The sequence below is a fragment of the Haliotis rubra genome, unplaced genomic scaffold (assembly GCF_003918875.1).
Source record: "Haliotis rubra isolate DU_JTF1 unplaced genomic scaffold, ASM391887v1 Scf163, whole genome shotgun sequence".
Taxonomy (NCBI): Eukaryota; Metazoa; Mollusca; class Gastropoda; order Lepetellida; family Haliotidae; genus Haliotis; species Haliotis rubra.
The window spans coordinates 1302802-1317661 of NW_025765592.1; the positions used below are offsets into that span (position 1 = coordinate 1302802).

Consider the following 14860-nt stretch of genomic DNA (forward strand, 5'->3'; position numbering starts at 1 on the left):
TTTGTCTTATCAAGGGTTGGATTCTCCTTCGTCACAAAAATGTCCTTGAACTCATATAAACACTCATGAAGCTCAGACCTCTCACCTTCACTTACATTGCCAGATATCATGAATTAAAAGAGAAATGAGGTTTTCTCATCACACAAATTCACATCAACTGGCTTGGTGTGAGTCTGGTAGGTAGGCACTTTGGATGTAGACATAGTAACATGAGCACATTTGGTTTGGGTTCACACTCACTGTCAGATACACGAGAGAGATCATAAGAATCATCTAACACAGTAAAACTAGCCAGCAACGAACCACGACTAATGGTTACATCTTCATCAGTTGGATTATGGATTTTGACAGGCAATCTCCTGTCACAAGGGCATACAATAACGGATTTACAAACAATGAGACCCCTATTGAGCAAAGACTTTGTGGTCTCACAAATACCTTGTGCACTCAACAATACATGATCTGGTAGTTTACCTTGAATCACAATCACAGAGTTTGCTTTGATAATGAAAGATTTTCTGCTCCTTATTCTGGCAGATTTCCTCTTTACTCTGCATTTTGCAAAGTCTAACATAACTCCATGGTTCTTCAAATACTTAGTACCAAGGATAAGAGGATGCGAACAGTTAACAAGAACATGTGCTACAATGCTATGTTTGCCATGTAAAGTTTGAATTTTCAGTTTAACTGTGCCCAAAATTGGTACTTCTTGCTTATCAGCCAAAGTAATTGATGTAAACTTGGAAGGGATTATCATCCCTTTACAAGAGTCAGGAACAGAATCATAGCAATGTTTTGATACAACATTTGTAGAGCTACCTGAATCTAAGAGGGCAGCCACCTTATGGGAATCAAAGCTAACTGGCATGTACAGAAACTGTTTACATTGAAAATTGTCCTCATCAGTATTGTCTGAAACGGTAGTAAAATCATTAGTAGTGTCTACAGCTTCACTTTCATTAGAAACACCTGATCGAGTGTCAGTGTACTTGCCAGACTGGATGCTTTCTTCTTCACATTTGCCTAATGATCGTGTCTCTTCATTAGGTGTAGTTAGTTTTTCGAACCTATAGATTTGTTCACTTTGCAGCATGCTACTGAATGTCCTCTCTGATGGCACACTCCACACACGAAATCAGGCCTGCGACCCCCTTCACCATAAAGGTTACAATCTCTCTGTTGATGTCCTTCACCCTTGCACTTAAAACATGAGGTTTGTGTTTTGTTAGACTGCATGCTGATTGATTCCAATGCTCTGGCCAGCCGCTTAACTTCTAGCTTTAGCTCTGCAATCTCAGCCTTTGGTGCTGGCGTGTTGTTAACTGCATTGACAAAGGGGTATTGTTCAAAATGTCCATCTCGGTACCCATAATAATTATGCTTCTCCCAACTTTGCAGAAGTTAGGGCATTTGGCAAAGACACTGGATTGCCTGCTCTTACATAGAAAGCTAATTGAGGGGGGTAGCCCCTCAATAAACTTGATGAGGAGGTCTCTGTCACTTTTCCTCAGACGTCGTCCCCGGTTCACTAGATCCGAGTGATATAACTCTATCGGTTACCTCACCTGTAACTGTCTCGATGAAAACATTTCCCCCTCAGCAATGAGTATGGGATTAGCGCCAAGATCCATGTCTATATATTTGTGAGTGAACAGCTGCTCGACCTGGTGCCACTGCGCACGATGTAGTGGCAATATGGACCGGTACCACGTAAGCGCTGGACCCTCCAAATGTAATTGGAACGCGGCTCATTCAGTCCCTGAAGCTGAGAGAGCGTTGCATATGTTTCGAATTCTACTAAATGTCTTTCTTCATCCTCCGAGGATAAGCCATTAAATCTGTTGATTCTATTTTCTTTGAGTAAGTGTGCCTTTATGAACAAGATACACAGAAATGGCGATTGGCAACTTAACATGGTCTCATGTAGATGACGAAAGGCCGCGAAAATTAAATTCGCTAATTTCCATGCAAAAATTGTCAAATTAGGGGTAAAAGATTGGTTACACCGCATCTCCACCATTTTGAGGTACTTGGTATGTGTAGTGTAGGATCTGGGGAAGCCTGGAACGCCATGGATGACTTCGATGTTGGAAACACGCAAAACGAACAGGAAGCGCCATCTTTTTTTATTCCCCTTTCCAACTACCAATCGTTACACCATTTCCGTTTCCAGATTGGTTCTATTTTTAGATGTAAGATATAATATCTGTATCTGCTTATGGATGGATAAAATGAAATAATGATAATACAGGCATTCATTACATATGTCAAGTCCAGAATCAGCCACTGACATAAGCTCAGTTGGGACAAGCGTTGGTTCGGACATGAAACAACATTCCCCAAGCTTTCTTCCATTGCTTAGTGTTGTCTATGCGGCGGCGTTGTCAAGCCTGCATCAATGCCCATGGTGGACACACGATACTGAATTTGTGACCTGTCTTTTGGAAAACACCACAAATCATGTTATTATCTTTTTGCATAAAAAAATGGCATAACATACAAAAAGTGCACAGTTACTTTATACCAGAAGTATTACCATCATTGTCTTTATTGCTATAATCACTGCTCTTGTATTATATTACCTCTGAGTTTGAACTGCCACACAAGTTTTGTACTGCCACAGTGATACCTTTGTATTTATTTGTGAACTTAGTTAACCTTGGAATACAAGTGTTATTAACAAAACATTTCTTTGTTGGTTTCACAACTTGCTCTTTGATGGATGGCATTACCAGTTATCTTTTAGATCCAACCTGGGAATGAGCACGTAAACACAGTGAACTGATGTGTTGTCGTGTTTTTTTAAAAACTCTTGCTGGAACATATTTGGACTCAAAAGATGATGTCACAGCAGCTGTGGCCAACTTTTGGACAAACAGCAACAGACCTTTATGAAGCTGAAATGTCTTTGAATCAAGTCTTTCAATGTGAGGCTGAAACATTACCATTCAAGGCTCATAACTATGCAAGTGATTGATTAACCACTACATACATGTCTGCAGAAACAGGCAACCCAGAAAAAGTCATAACATACTTTACCTTGACATGATACAGATCATTCACTTCTTGTATAAGCATGACATGCACCTAGTTTCAATGAACTCTATAACACCTTTTTCTTGTCAGGTGGTCCCAGGCTTTTCCCTGGATGTGACTTTGACAATGGTCTACATCCTTCAAAGAATGATATCCCTGAGATATCCAAAGCACTGCCTAGTTTCAGAAACTAAGTGGAGCAATTAAGGTAAAACCTTAAAACATAATTAACATGAAACAGAATATATTCTGTACTCAGCTTTACTGGTGTCTTCATCAACCCTGCTTTAATTTGCCCCAAAACTTAACCAAACAAATGGGTATATGAACAGAAGTGAAATGTGGGAAGAAACTTGCCTGTACTTTTCCCCTTCAGTTGATGCTCCAGTTGGTGACCACTGACCCAAGTCACTGATGCTTACTCCAACACGCAGCATCTCCACATCAGAGCTACACAGAAAGAAAACACAAAATTAAGCTTGGTAAATGCCATACACATATCTTAATCTTGATCAGTCAAGGCTTCAGACAATCTAAAAAACTGTAGACAACAAAACAACTAGAGTATCACAAATTTGTTTTAAAACCATAAAAAAATTCATAGCAGTAGAATATTCAAACTGGCTATATATTATTAGCAGCCAAAGTTGCTTTGATCACTTGCAATTTTGGACAAAGTTAACCAGAAATTAAAACAAACAAATATTTCACAATTAAAATACTGACAGACATCAGACAGTAGTTATCATTGTTAATATTCTAAGAATACTACCTCTTTTACATCACTGTGATAAATCCTGCATTTTGGCTGCAATCATGCAAAACTAATCACAAGAATATTCAACAATCCTGAGAATCAACAATTTTTGCTGTCATGAAAAAAGATTTGTTTAAATTTAAACAGCGCTCATATATATCAATAATCAATCTGAGCATCAACACTTAATGATATTTTCAGATTCTTTTCATGTCATCAGGCAATCAAAATACGTCAGGTTAAATTCCACTTTTAATGGAAATTGTTGAATTAATTAATGATCTTGCTACTGACCAATATGACATCATCTTGTTGGGGTCAGCCAACCATAAGACTCACAGGTAACACAATTCTATATTACTTGTATCAGCAATAACTTAAAAGTTTTATTTTCACAAACTGCAACAATAACAAATTTATGCATATGTATATATCTAGTAATGTTTATCTAATCGTATATTGTATGTTATACTTATATTTGTGTCAGTTTATGAACATTAAACACAATGAAGTTAAAGACACACTTTAATGCCATTGAGCATACCTGACATAATCATTAACAACAACAAACAACAATTTAAGACATAATTCATTTCCACATGTGAACTTTTGAACAAGTTGCAGGGTCTAAAAATCATGCCTCTGGCAATAAAATGGCTTCAACAAGATATGATAGGCTTAGAGGCAAAAGAGATCATAAATAGTGATGTCAGTTAGTGGGTCAGAGGTCAAAGAGGCTGTGTTGTACATCAATTGTTTTGAATTGATCATACATATTTTCTGTCAATTCATGGTCTATTCCGTAAAAGGAACTTTATGATTTTGTTGTCATGAGATGTTAAGGTCTCCTTTGGAGCAGACTGCACAAGTTTGAAACCTGCTGGTGACATATATTTTTTCAAGATATTGTTCATTATGCAATTGAAATGACAAAGGAAGAAAAGAGGTGTTCTTACTTAACACATGTAAACCATGAATCAAATAACTAAACACTGCATTTGCAAATAGTCTCACAAGGCTTGCTAATTTTGTAAAGTCAGCAAAGATACTGTGCATCTTTAACTTTTCACAAATTTTCATCAATTGTCTCCAGTTGTTTCATTCAGTTATTCCAAAATATTTTACATACACAACATTTGGTGGAATAAACTGCTCAACTTCAGTCTGATTAGGATGTACTCCACTTAGGTACATTTCCATCTGCTTCTTTGCCAGGACAATGTCTGCAACCATATTTGCTGTTTGATCAAGGTTTGGTTCCTCTGGTTCCGGGAAAAAGAGCCCATCCTCAATCTCCTGTGTGTATCCCATCAGTTTCATCAGCTCTCTCCCTCCCTGTGTGATAAACAATAATTTTGTTCTAAAAATATTCAACAACAGGTGTACATATAAGTAATTGAGGCAGCAAACAGCAGCCCTTCACAGTGACGTCTTCATGACTAGGCTGAAGATCAAACAATACTCACACCAACCTGTAGAGTAACATATGTTATATTTGTGATTACTCTTTCTCAGTAAAATACAGATTCTAGTACTTTTTGGGGGGATGAGAGGTTACTGATTCCGTTCTGATTATCTCCGTAATTGTATTACAATCAGAAGTAATAATGCAGCATTTTACAAAATTGTTTCCTCATGCGATGTCTCCATTTTAAAAAGATTATCACTGTATATCCATCATGCTATCATGTTAAGAAAACAATTGTTATCCTCCTAAATAAGAACCTTCTTTGTAACCGCTGTATATGGGCCGGTGGCCTAACATACAAATAAACATATTTTGACTTTGACTTTGATTCTTTGAAGAGAGTCCTCCTTGGGGTACTTATAAGCACTTTTATGTCCATTAAAAATTCCTACGACAGTTGTAACCATATTTTGAATAAAATATCTACAAAACAAAAAACTTGTTTTTGTCTTGTTTGACCACACCTGCAGGTCCCAGCGGGGCCCCACAGCCAAGAGAAAGTAACTTTAACCTTCAACCTCGCAAATCAATTTCCATGCTGATCATGATCAGACAGAATGTGGGGAGGAGGGTGGCCCTACCTCGAGGAGGACTCTCTTCCAAGAATCAGCAACCTCTACAGGTTGGTGTGATTCTTTTTCAGTAGAGGTCCTCCATGGGGTACTTATAAGCATAAGACAGACTCCCATAGATTAAAGCCGGGAGTGGCATTCTGTCAGGGATTCGGAGCACTCCATTCTGGGATATAATACCCCTTCAAAAGGGTAATGGTACAATTGGCTGAACCAGAACCCTGAGGTTTACAATAAACCAGCTCTGAGCCGACCAATGAGGTGCAAGTATCACAAGTAGTCAAGCTGGTGGGGTGGCTAGCTGCGAGTGGACCTTGGGGATCAGTGGTATTGGTGGGTTACAATAAACCAGCTCTGAGCTGACCAATGAGGTGCAAGTATCACAAGTAGTCAAACTGGTGGGGTGGCTAGCTGCGAGTGGACCTTGGGGATCAGTGGTATTGGTGGGTCACCATAAACCAGCTCTGAGCTGACCAATGAGGTGCAAGTATCACAAGTAGTCAAGCTGGTGGGGTAGGCTAGCTGCGAGTGGACCTTGGGGATCAGTGGTATTGGTGGGAAGGCCCACAGTCAGAGGCTCATGCCCTCAGAACAGGGATCTAAGAGCAAAACACCGTTATCTGATTCATCACTCCAGAGGCAAACAGATCCACTCAGAACAAGCTGTACAACTGGGAGATAATCCTGAATATCTCCGTATCCAGCATCCACTCGTGTGGGGCTAGTATACGCCAAGAGAGCGCGTCTGCTCGAACGCTCTCTATTCCCGAGAGATAAACAGACAACATCCGAACAACTGGTCACACCTAACACTGGTCGTGAATCTCTGACCTGAGGAAAAACCCGATCCTGGGTGGGTACTGGGTCGAATATCTTGAGGTTCATGATCTTCCCTAGTCGGACTAGAGTTTTCTAGCACCTTGTGCATAGAGTCCAGGCTCGCTGGTCGAGTTAGTGCTTGCAGCACCAGTCATCTAGGTATAAAGAGTCAGAACACCTTCCTTGTGACCTTGTTGTTTCGATGGCCCCAACATGAGCTTGGTGAACACCCTCAGAGCAGTGGATATAAGGGGGAGCACCAAAATTGAAAACCTTGTATTAAGAGTACCGATGGTAACTCTAGAACGAGGGATGTAGTTTGGTATTGAGGAAATATGTGGTGTTCCTCGAGACTAAGGTGTTCATCGCCACCACTCTATATTAGACTTGTCCAGTAGAGCCTGGATTTCATCCTGCAGAACCCTCACCTTGTCAGGGCAGGACAGCACCGAAGTGCACCTGATCCTGAGAATACTGGTGGGCCTTGCTTCCACTGTGGTAAATGACCTACCTTGAGGGTGGTAAGCACTAAGGATTGGTGCCTTTTCCCACTCTGCTATAACAAGGATAGGCATCCGCCCACAGGGACGTCAGCGTTGGGGTCTCCAGGGGGAGCCCATGGAGATTCCCGACATCGTTCCACCACTGAGGGCAAGGAATCAACCAATTTAGTGTCTAAAGAAACTTCTCGTAGCTCTATGAGTGGGACACCAGCTGTGCCTAAGCTTGCTGTATGAGTCTTATCCTCTATTGAATCTCGCTTCAAGAAAGACTGCTTCCAGATGAGGTCTGACTTGAAATTAACAATCCAGCCCAGTTTTGTAAGAGTGTGGCTTCCCGACTCAACTGTTGGGCCAGAGTCCTGAGGAGCCAGTGGCAACACCCGCCCTGCAATCTGGCTATCTGAGCTGGAATGAACCTCAATTTGGTGAACACCCTTGGCGCCATAGAGATGCGTAAGGGTAGCACACAAAACTGGTAGCATTTCCGTCAAAGGAGAATGGAAGGTACTTCTTGAAATCAGATGCATTGGAACATAGAGGTATGCATCCATTCACCATTCTCCTGCCTCGACAGATGAGATCACTGAACGCAGTGTCTCCATCTTGAAGGACAGTACATCTATTAACTTGTTCAGCCCACTGAATGAGAAAGGGTCTGAACCCTCTGTCCTATATGGTATCGAGGAAATAAATAGAGGTTGAATCACACATTTTCCTGACCCTTTGGAAACATCTCAATGGCTGCCTTGTATTTCCACCTTCTCCCAGGAGGCCAGCACTCCCATTCCAAGAGAAGAGTGAGAGCCGACTATCAACAGGGATTTGTGGCATAAGGCAGTGAACCATTGTAGCTGAAAACATGTTGCTTGCCAGTGCAAGTGCACCGAGGGCGCCCGAGGGATTAACGTGAAGCTCGACAGACTTCCCTTTTCTTTGAAAACAGGTGACTTAGGCCGATAACCACACTCATCATTTGGCAGGCAAAGCTACAAATGTTGTCCCTAGCTAGATGAGAGTGGACCTCCGTCAGTTGCCGCACCAGCGCTACCGATGAAGAATCACTGGCACTCTTTCCCCGGTCCACCAGTTCCCTCTGCATAGCAGGGAGATACGCCTAGTGGACCATTCAGTGTTCAGCTCTTATGTGGGAAGGTCGGCAGAGTGACGGTAGAATGAGAGGCTGTGTCCCAGACACCTTGCTGGAAGCAAAGGCTTCCTCCGGGAGGCCCTGCTTGAGGCATCACAGCCACGATTCTATCTCGCACTTGCCTCAGGGACAAACCGAATCATTGCAAGGTTCAAAGAGCCGAGCTCGAATTGACTTGTCCACTGTTCAAGCCCGAATTCAAGTGTTGAGGCGACAAAACAGATACAACATTTATGAATGAAAATTTTTCGACACTCTTTCAATATATCACCCATGCAATTAGAAAAGAACCATACATACAGTATTCGTTTCTTTCAACTTGGAATTCAACTTGAAAAAGTTTTCTGGAGAGCATGCACATCTTCACCGTGTGAACGACAGCATGGAAAGTGATTTGAAGGTTAGAGTTACCTTCTCTTGGCTATGGAGCTCCCCACGGCGCCCTGCAGCGGTGTTCAAACAAGTCAAAAACAAGCTTTTTGTTTTGTTAATATTTTATTCAAAATATGGTTACAACTGGCGTAGGATTTTTTATGGACATAAAAATGCTTATAAGTACCCCTAGGAGGATCTCTTCTGAAAAAGAATTTAATCTCAGGGTTGTACCAGTATGCAGGCTGGTTGGTTGGTTTGTTGTTTTACGCCACACTCAGCAATATTCCAGCTATATGGCAGTGGTCAGTAAATAATCAAGTTTGGACCAGACAATCCAGCGATCAACAGCATGAATATCAATCTATACTCAGCAGCAAAAAAACCTGTCAGTACGAATTCAAAATTACACAGGCACTGTAATGAAATCATTACAGAAATGGACATAATAAGCGGATCAAAACTTTTTGTTGTGTACAATATCTTGACACATCAATGAATAACTCAGCACAGTTTCAAGACATTACGTAAACATTTGCAGTCCATTCAGACCCTTGACTTCAGTATCTGGTGTGACCACCACGAGAGGCAATAACTGCAGCACAGCGTCTATGCATGGAGTGCACCAATTGATTGATGAAGGCCATTGGACCCTGGAACCACACTCTGGGAAAGGCCTGGCGCAATAAATCGTCTGTGTTCGGTATGACATTATTCAGTCTCCTCTGAATTTAATCCCAAAGATGTTCAACTGGGTTTAAATCAGGACAAAGGGCTGGCCACTGCATAATTTTCACACCGTTCTGCTGTAGGAAGTCCCGTGTAGCTCTGGCAGTATGGGCCTGGGCGTTATCATGCTGGAAAATGTTGTTCCGGTGATGTGCGAAATGTGGTATGACGTTGGGTCTGAGAGCTTGGTCGATGTAGCACACAGCTGTGATGCCGCCGCCTCCTCTCCCTCGACCAAGGTTCTGGAACACCACACAACCCACTCTCTGGTTCAGGCCTATTCCATCCCATACCATGATGCTTGCACCTCCCCATGAGTCTCTTTCCATAACACATTGGTCAGAGTAACGTTGGCCACATCGTCGCCATATTCTTGTTCTGCCATCTGCAGTTGATATGCAGTACCGACTCTCATCTGTGAACAGAACAGTTCTCCATTGCCTGTATCGCCAGTTTTGGTGTTGTAGGGCAAACTGTAGACGTTCACGCCAATGACGAGGGGTGAGGATAGGTCCACGGTAAGGTCTACGGCAATGGAGGTTCCTGCTGTTAAGACGTTAGCGTGCTGTATCAGTACTGATTGGTCTTCCGTGTGTTCCCACTGTCTTGGTCTGCCGGTACGGGGGCGATTATTTGTGGTGTTGGTGGCCCGGAAACATTGCTGCAGCCTGTAGATTGGCAACGGCTTGTGCAATGTGCCCAGCTTCAAGTCTTCCTAGCGCCTTGTTCCTCTGAACTGTCTTGAGTCGCGGCATCCTGCTGACGTTGTAATGTGAATGTTACAACCAGGTTTGGGGGTGTATTTTATAGGGCTGGTCCTCGTGAACAGCACGTGCAGCATGAGTTGCATGAAAAACATGGAGAACACCGTACCATCTCCGAGATCAGGTTGTGTTTTTGAGACCATTTCCTGGGTTCAAATCTGAGTTTGGGAAGGAATGTCTTTGCTCAGATAGAGTTGGAGATGTTGTAAAAAATATACATTCAAAACATTAAATGAGTTTACAGTTACTGTAAACGTATTATACTTTGCGCAGGTTTTATTTTCGCGCGAAAATTTATACAACGCGAATAAACCTGTCATTCATTCAGTCTAGCCAAGCTCGCCCCTGAGTTGTTACCATAACACATCAAGTTTGAAGACAGAAATCTACGGGAATCTTAAAATGACGACTGATAGTAGCATAAAGAATCATACTTAACTGTCGCTGTAATGTATTTCCCAAAACATAATTAAATAATGAGCCAAATCCATCGCCCGAATTAAGCGAAAACAGCAATGTGTGTTGTGGCTGCCATGGAAATTGGTCACATGACAGATGGTTTGATACAAAACAGATTACCATGAAGCGACTTCGGAAAGAAATAATACAGCAGTATTTTATTTATTCATTAAGATTTTATTTACCAGTACATCATGAAGCCGAATAGTCACTTAACACTCAATCATCTCATTCACAACAACCCGGCTTGTTTGAAATCACAAAGAGCTTCATATACAGTAGAAGTTAATTCGATCAGATCGTCAGAATTGAACATAAGACTGATGTGTTTTTCATCTCTTCCGTGAGTAAACCGATTACTGTGTACTAGTATATCGCACAGATAGGGATTTCCTGTGAGTATGCAATAAACGCCGCCTGACAGGTTAAGCCACTCTGTTTGTTTTCACTGCTATTAGTGGCGGCCAAAGAGACAGCTGGCAGTTCCGGCAATTACTGATTGCGCGAATAATTGACCGCGCGATGTAGTCTAAACTGTCAATTCCGCGAAAATTGCACCACGCTAAAATAAGTACGTTTACAGTATACGTTTATGCAAAGGAAAATTCCAAACTGATGTTTCTTTTGCTGCTTAGTATATATCAGTTGGTATACAGTGACAAGTCACCCAAGTCATAAGACTGACCACCCTATCTTACGACAAGCAGGGGTTAATGAAGACAAAAATTGTAACCCAGATCTTCACAGGTAACTAGTAGAATCCTACCATTAACTTTAAACATTAAATGAGTTTACAGTTATACGTTTATGTGGAGGAAAATTCCAAACTGACGTTTCTTTTGCTGCTTAGTATATGTGCATAACATATAGTGAGCGCTTTAAATGAGCCAAAACTTTTGATGGGTAGCATATATATACTTCTCACAAAATATTAAGCAACAAGGATATATTTTCTTAGAAAATTTTCATGTATTAAAAGTCATGATACTTGAATGATGCAATACAAAGATAAAGGTGTTGCACACACCATTCACAAAAACAATTGAAAAATCTTTAATAATAACAAAGTTACCAATCCTCAAAAACGGTACCAATGAAAAAATCATGCAGAATCCGCTGCATTGAAGAATCAAAATGTTTCAATTACAGTCAATGTCAATTTTGAACAACGATCGTGTTCAGTAACGTGTATGTCTGCCACTGGCTCCAATACAAGCTTCTACACGCCTTGGCATTGACGAGATGAGTCTGTCAAATGTCCTTTGTGGAATGTTCTGCCATTCTGTCTGTAAGGCCTGTTCCAGTTGATCCAGGGTCTCGGGGCAGACATGGAGACCGTAAACACGCCTTCCAAGAATGTCACAAGCATGTTCTATGGGATTAAGGTCAGGAGACCTTGCAGGCCAGTCCATATGCATGATGTTGTTCTGGAGAACATCATTGACAACTCTTGCTCGATGGGGACGGGCATTATCATCCATGACAATGAAGTTGGGCCCTGTTTGCTGTGCCAGAGGAATGATTACGGGTGTGATAATCTCATCCCTGTACCTTACACCAGTCATGGTACCCCGTCTGATGACCACAAGATCAGTTCTTTGTCCAACACTGATGCCACCCCAGACCATCAAACTTCCACCTCCATACTGGTCATGTTCAGCAATGGTACAGTTGACGTATCATTCATTACGGTTTCTCCACACATGTGCCCTACCATCGTTGAAGTCAAGGCAGAATCTTGACTCGTCTGTGAAGAGAACATGACGCCAACGATTGACCCTTTAGTTACGCTGTTCATGTGCCCAGATCACTCTTCGTAGTCGATGATGTGCAGGCAGTGGGATGCGTTGTACTGGTCTTCTGGACCTCAGGCCTTCAGCATGAAGTCTGTTCCTCACTGTCTGTGTTCAATCAGACCCTGTTTCCTGCAACTCTATGAAGGTGAATCTGGAGTGATCTGGCCGTAGTGAACTGGTTTCTCCGAGCTAGGGTGGCCAGATATCGGTCTTCTTGGGGAGTTGTCACCCTTGAACGACCTGTGGGTCTTCTCTCTGTCATCAGTCCAGTTTGGTGGTATCGAGTCATCGCTCTTGAAACGACACTGCGATGAACAATAAAATGATTGGCAGCAGCAGTTTGTGTCATACCCCCCTGCACCATTCCAACAATTTGAGCAACCTCAGTTGCCGTCAAGTGATGTTTCAAATGTTACTGACATTAAGTTGTCCTTGCTGGCAGTTTTTAAGCAATAAAAGTGCACATGTGAAGTGTGGAACACCTGCATGCTGTTAAGGTTATGTATTCCTTGACATTTTCCTGCCTGCATTATGTCTCGATGAACGGCTATCCAGACTTATAAAGATTTTATGCTGAAAAAAAACCCCAACTTGTTGCTTAATTTTTTGCGAGGAGTATATCTTCTTGTTTTGGTAACAGTTTGTTGACAATATATTTTCTCTTACAGATCATCTACTAACTACTACTACTTGCACAACACTATTAAAATAAGTTCAACTTTTAATGCAGCTCTTAAACTACACAACTTACTGTTTAAGTACTTTCATCCACCTTTGGTTTAAGTCCATGATTATAAGTGAACATCTATCGATTGTAACTAAGGGACTGTTCATAATTTATGGTGTGTGTGTGTGTGTGTGTGTGTGTGTGTGTGTGTGTGTGTGTGTGTGTGTGTGTGTGTGTGTGTGTGTTGTGATGTGAGTGTGTGTGTGTGTGTGTGTAAGTGATGATTTTGATGGAGAAGCATGTAAAAAGTAAGTGATCCCCCCTGCCTGTCATGTACAAAATCAATTACACCCCCCTTCCTATATTTTTTAAGCATAATTTAAAAATATTTTTATGTACAAAATTGCTGATCCCGTCAAGATCATGTGTACAAAATTGATGACCCCCCTACCTCCCCAGAACAAAATGGCTGCGCACGCACACACACACACACAAACACCGAGCTAAAAGAGTAGTTTTATAGCCATAACAGTACAGATATCAGAAGTAATCAATTTATTAGGGCTCCATGCCTCAAGGCAAGGAGACCCATTGTAATTGTTCAGATTGTTTTTATTATTTAATATTCCGCTGATTTTTGTACCAAACATACCTCCTAAACCAATGCTCCATATCACTTACAAAAAATCACACAGATGCCCACCGAGGTGAGGATATTCCCCTTAAAAATCTCAAGTCTCTAGGCCCAATAGAAAAGAGCAGATAAATCAAAATTAATTCCAAAAGTTCAAAGTTCGACAGGAAAGATCTCAAGAACTAATTGTTCCAACACTTCCAAATCTTTTGTACAGATGCACAATTGAATTCCCAACAACTGTGCCTGGACAGGTCAACTCGCTAAAAAGTACAGTTTGGTAGTTGTTGTTTTTCTTCAGTTTTTGGCAGTGTTTTTCAACAGGTTTCTAAGGTCTTTGTTCCCAAAATGTGCTGAGCTCGAACTATCAGTTCCAGAGATTCCAAACTCTCCATATCTGATGTCCCGTAACCTTTGTGCAAATTGTGCACAGAAAGTGCCAGGATGTGCCTTCAATGGCCACCATATTGAGTGCTAATTCGGGCCCAAAGTTCCCTTCCAAAACTTTCCAAGACTTCTTCACGATTTTTTCAAAAGCAAACTAACCAGGGAAAAAGTTGAGAATACCTTTTGAAAAGCTGTTTAACATGTGGAGTGTATTCGCCTGATAGTGATAGTCCTGGCGATTTCAGAACACTAAGTGTTTTGACAATAGACCTAAGGTCAACCAAGCTACGGCCTGTCAAAGAGGGAACTATTTCTTCTCCGGAACTATTTCGAAGGTACATGACCCCGCGACCAAGGCTGTATTTCAGCGATCCGCTCACATGTCAAAAACGTGTTCTGGTAGTGTTTTAGACAATTTCAAGACCTCAAATACCCTTCAAACACCCATAATTCTGAAAAGAACTCTTCGATTTTGATCAAAATTTGTGTTTGCATGTATGCTACCAGAGCCAAATATACGTACCAATTGCAGCAATACAGCTCCAAAGACAATGGTAGGACAAGTAAAATTCTATTTTGCTCACTATAGTTGCTGTCATCATCGGTTCATCATCTTCAGAGCACAATGAAAGTTGGCAATATATATTTTTATTCTATGGTCCATGTTAAAAGTATCACCGTTTGTGGGTCAGATACTTATCATTTGGTGACTGTTGGCGGTAATTGAGCTAGCTGAAGGAAGCGGCAGTA

At 41.5% G+C, this 14860-nt stretch overlaps 1 protein-coding gene across 1 annotated transcript in view; it reads right to left on the bottom strand.

Annotated features, from left to right (window-relative positions):
- The window catches only part of LOC124271750, a 387369-nt gene that overhangs the window by 348166 nt on the left and 24343 nt on the right, over window positions 1-14860 (bottom strand). Inside the window, exons 4-5 of the mRNA XM_046706916.1 lie at window positions 4923-5128; window positions 3394-3486 (exon numbers count right to left, since the gene is read on the bottom strand). The gene's annotated coding sequence lies outside the window, so the exon portion shown is untranslated. The remainder of the gene's footprint in view (window positions 1-3393; window positions 3487-4922; window positions 5129-14860) is intronic.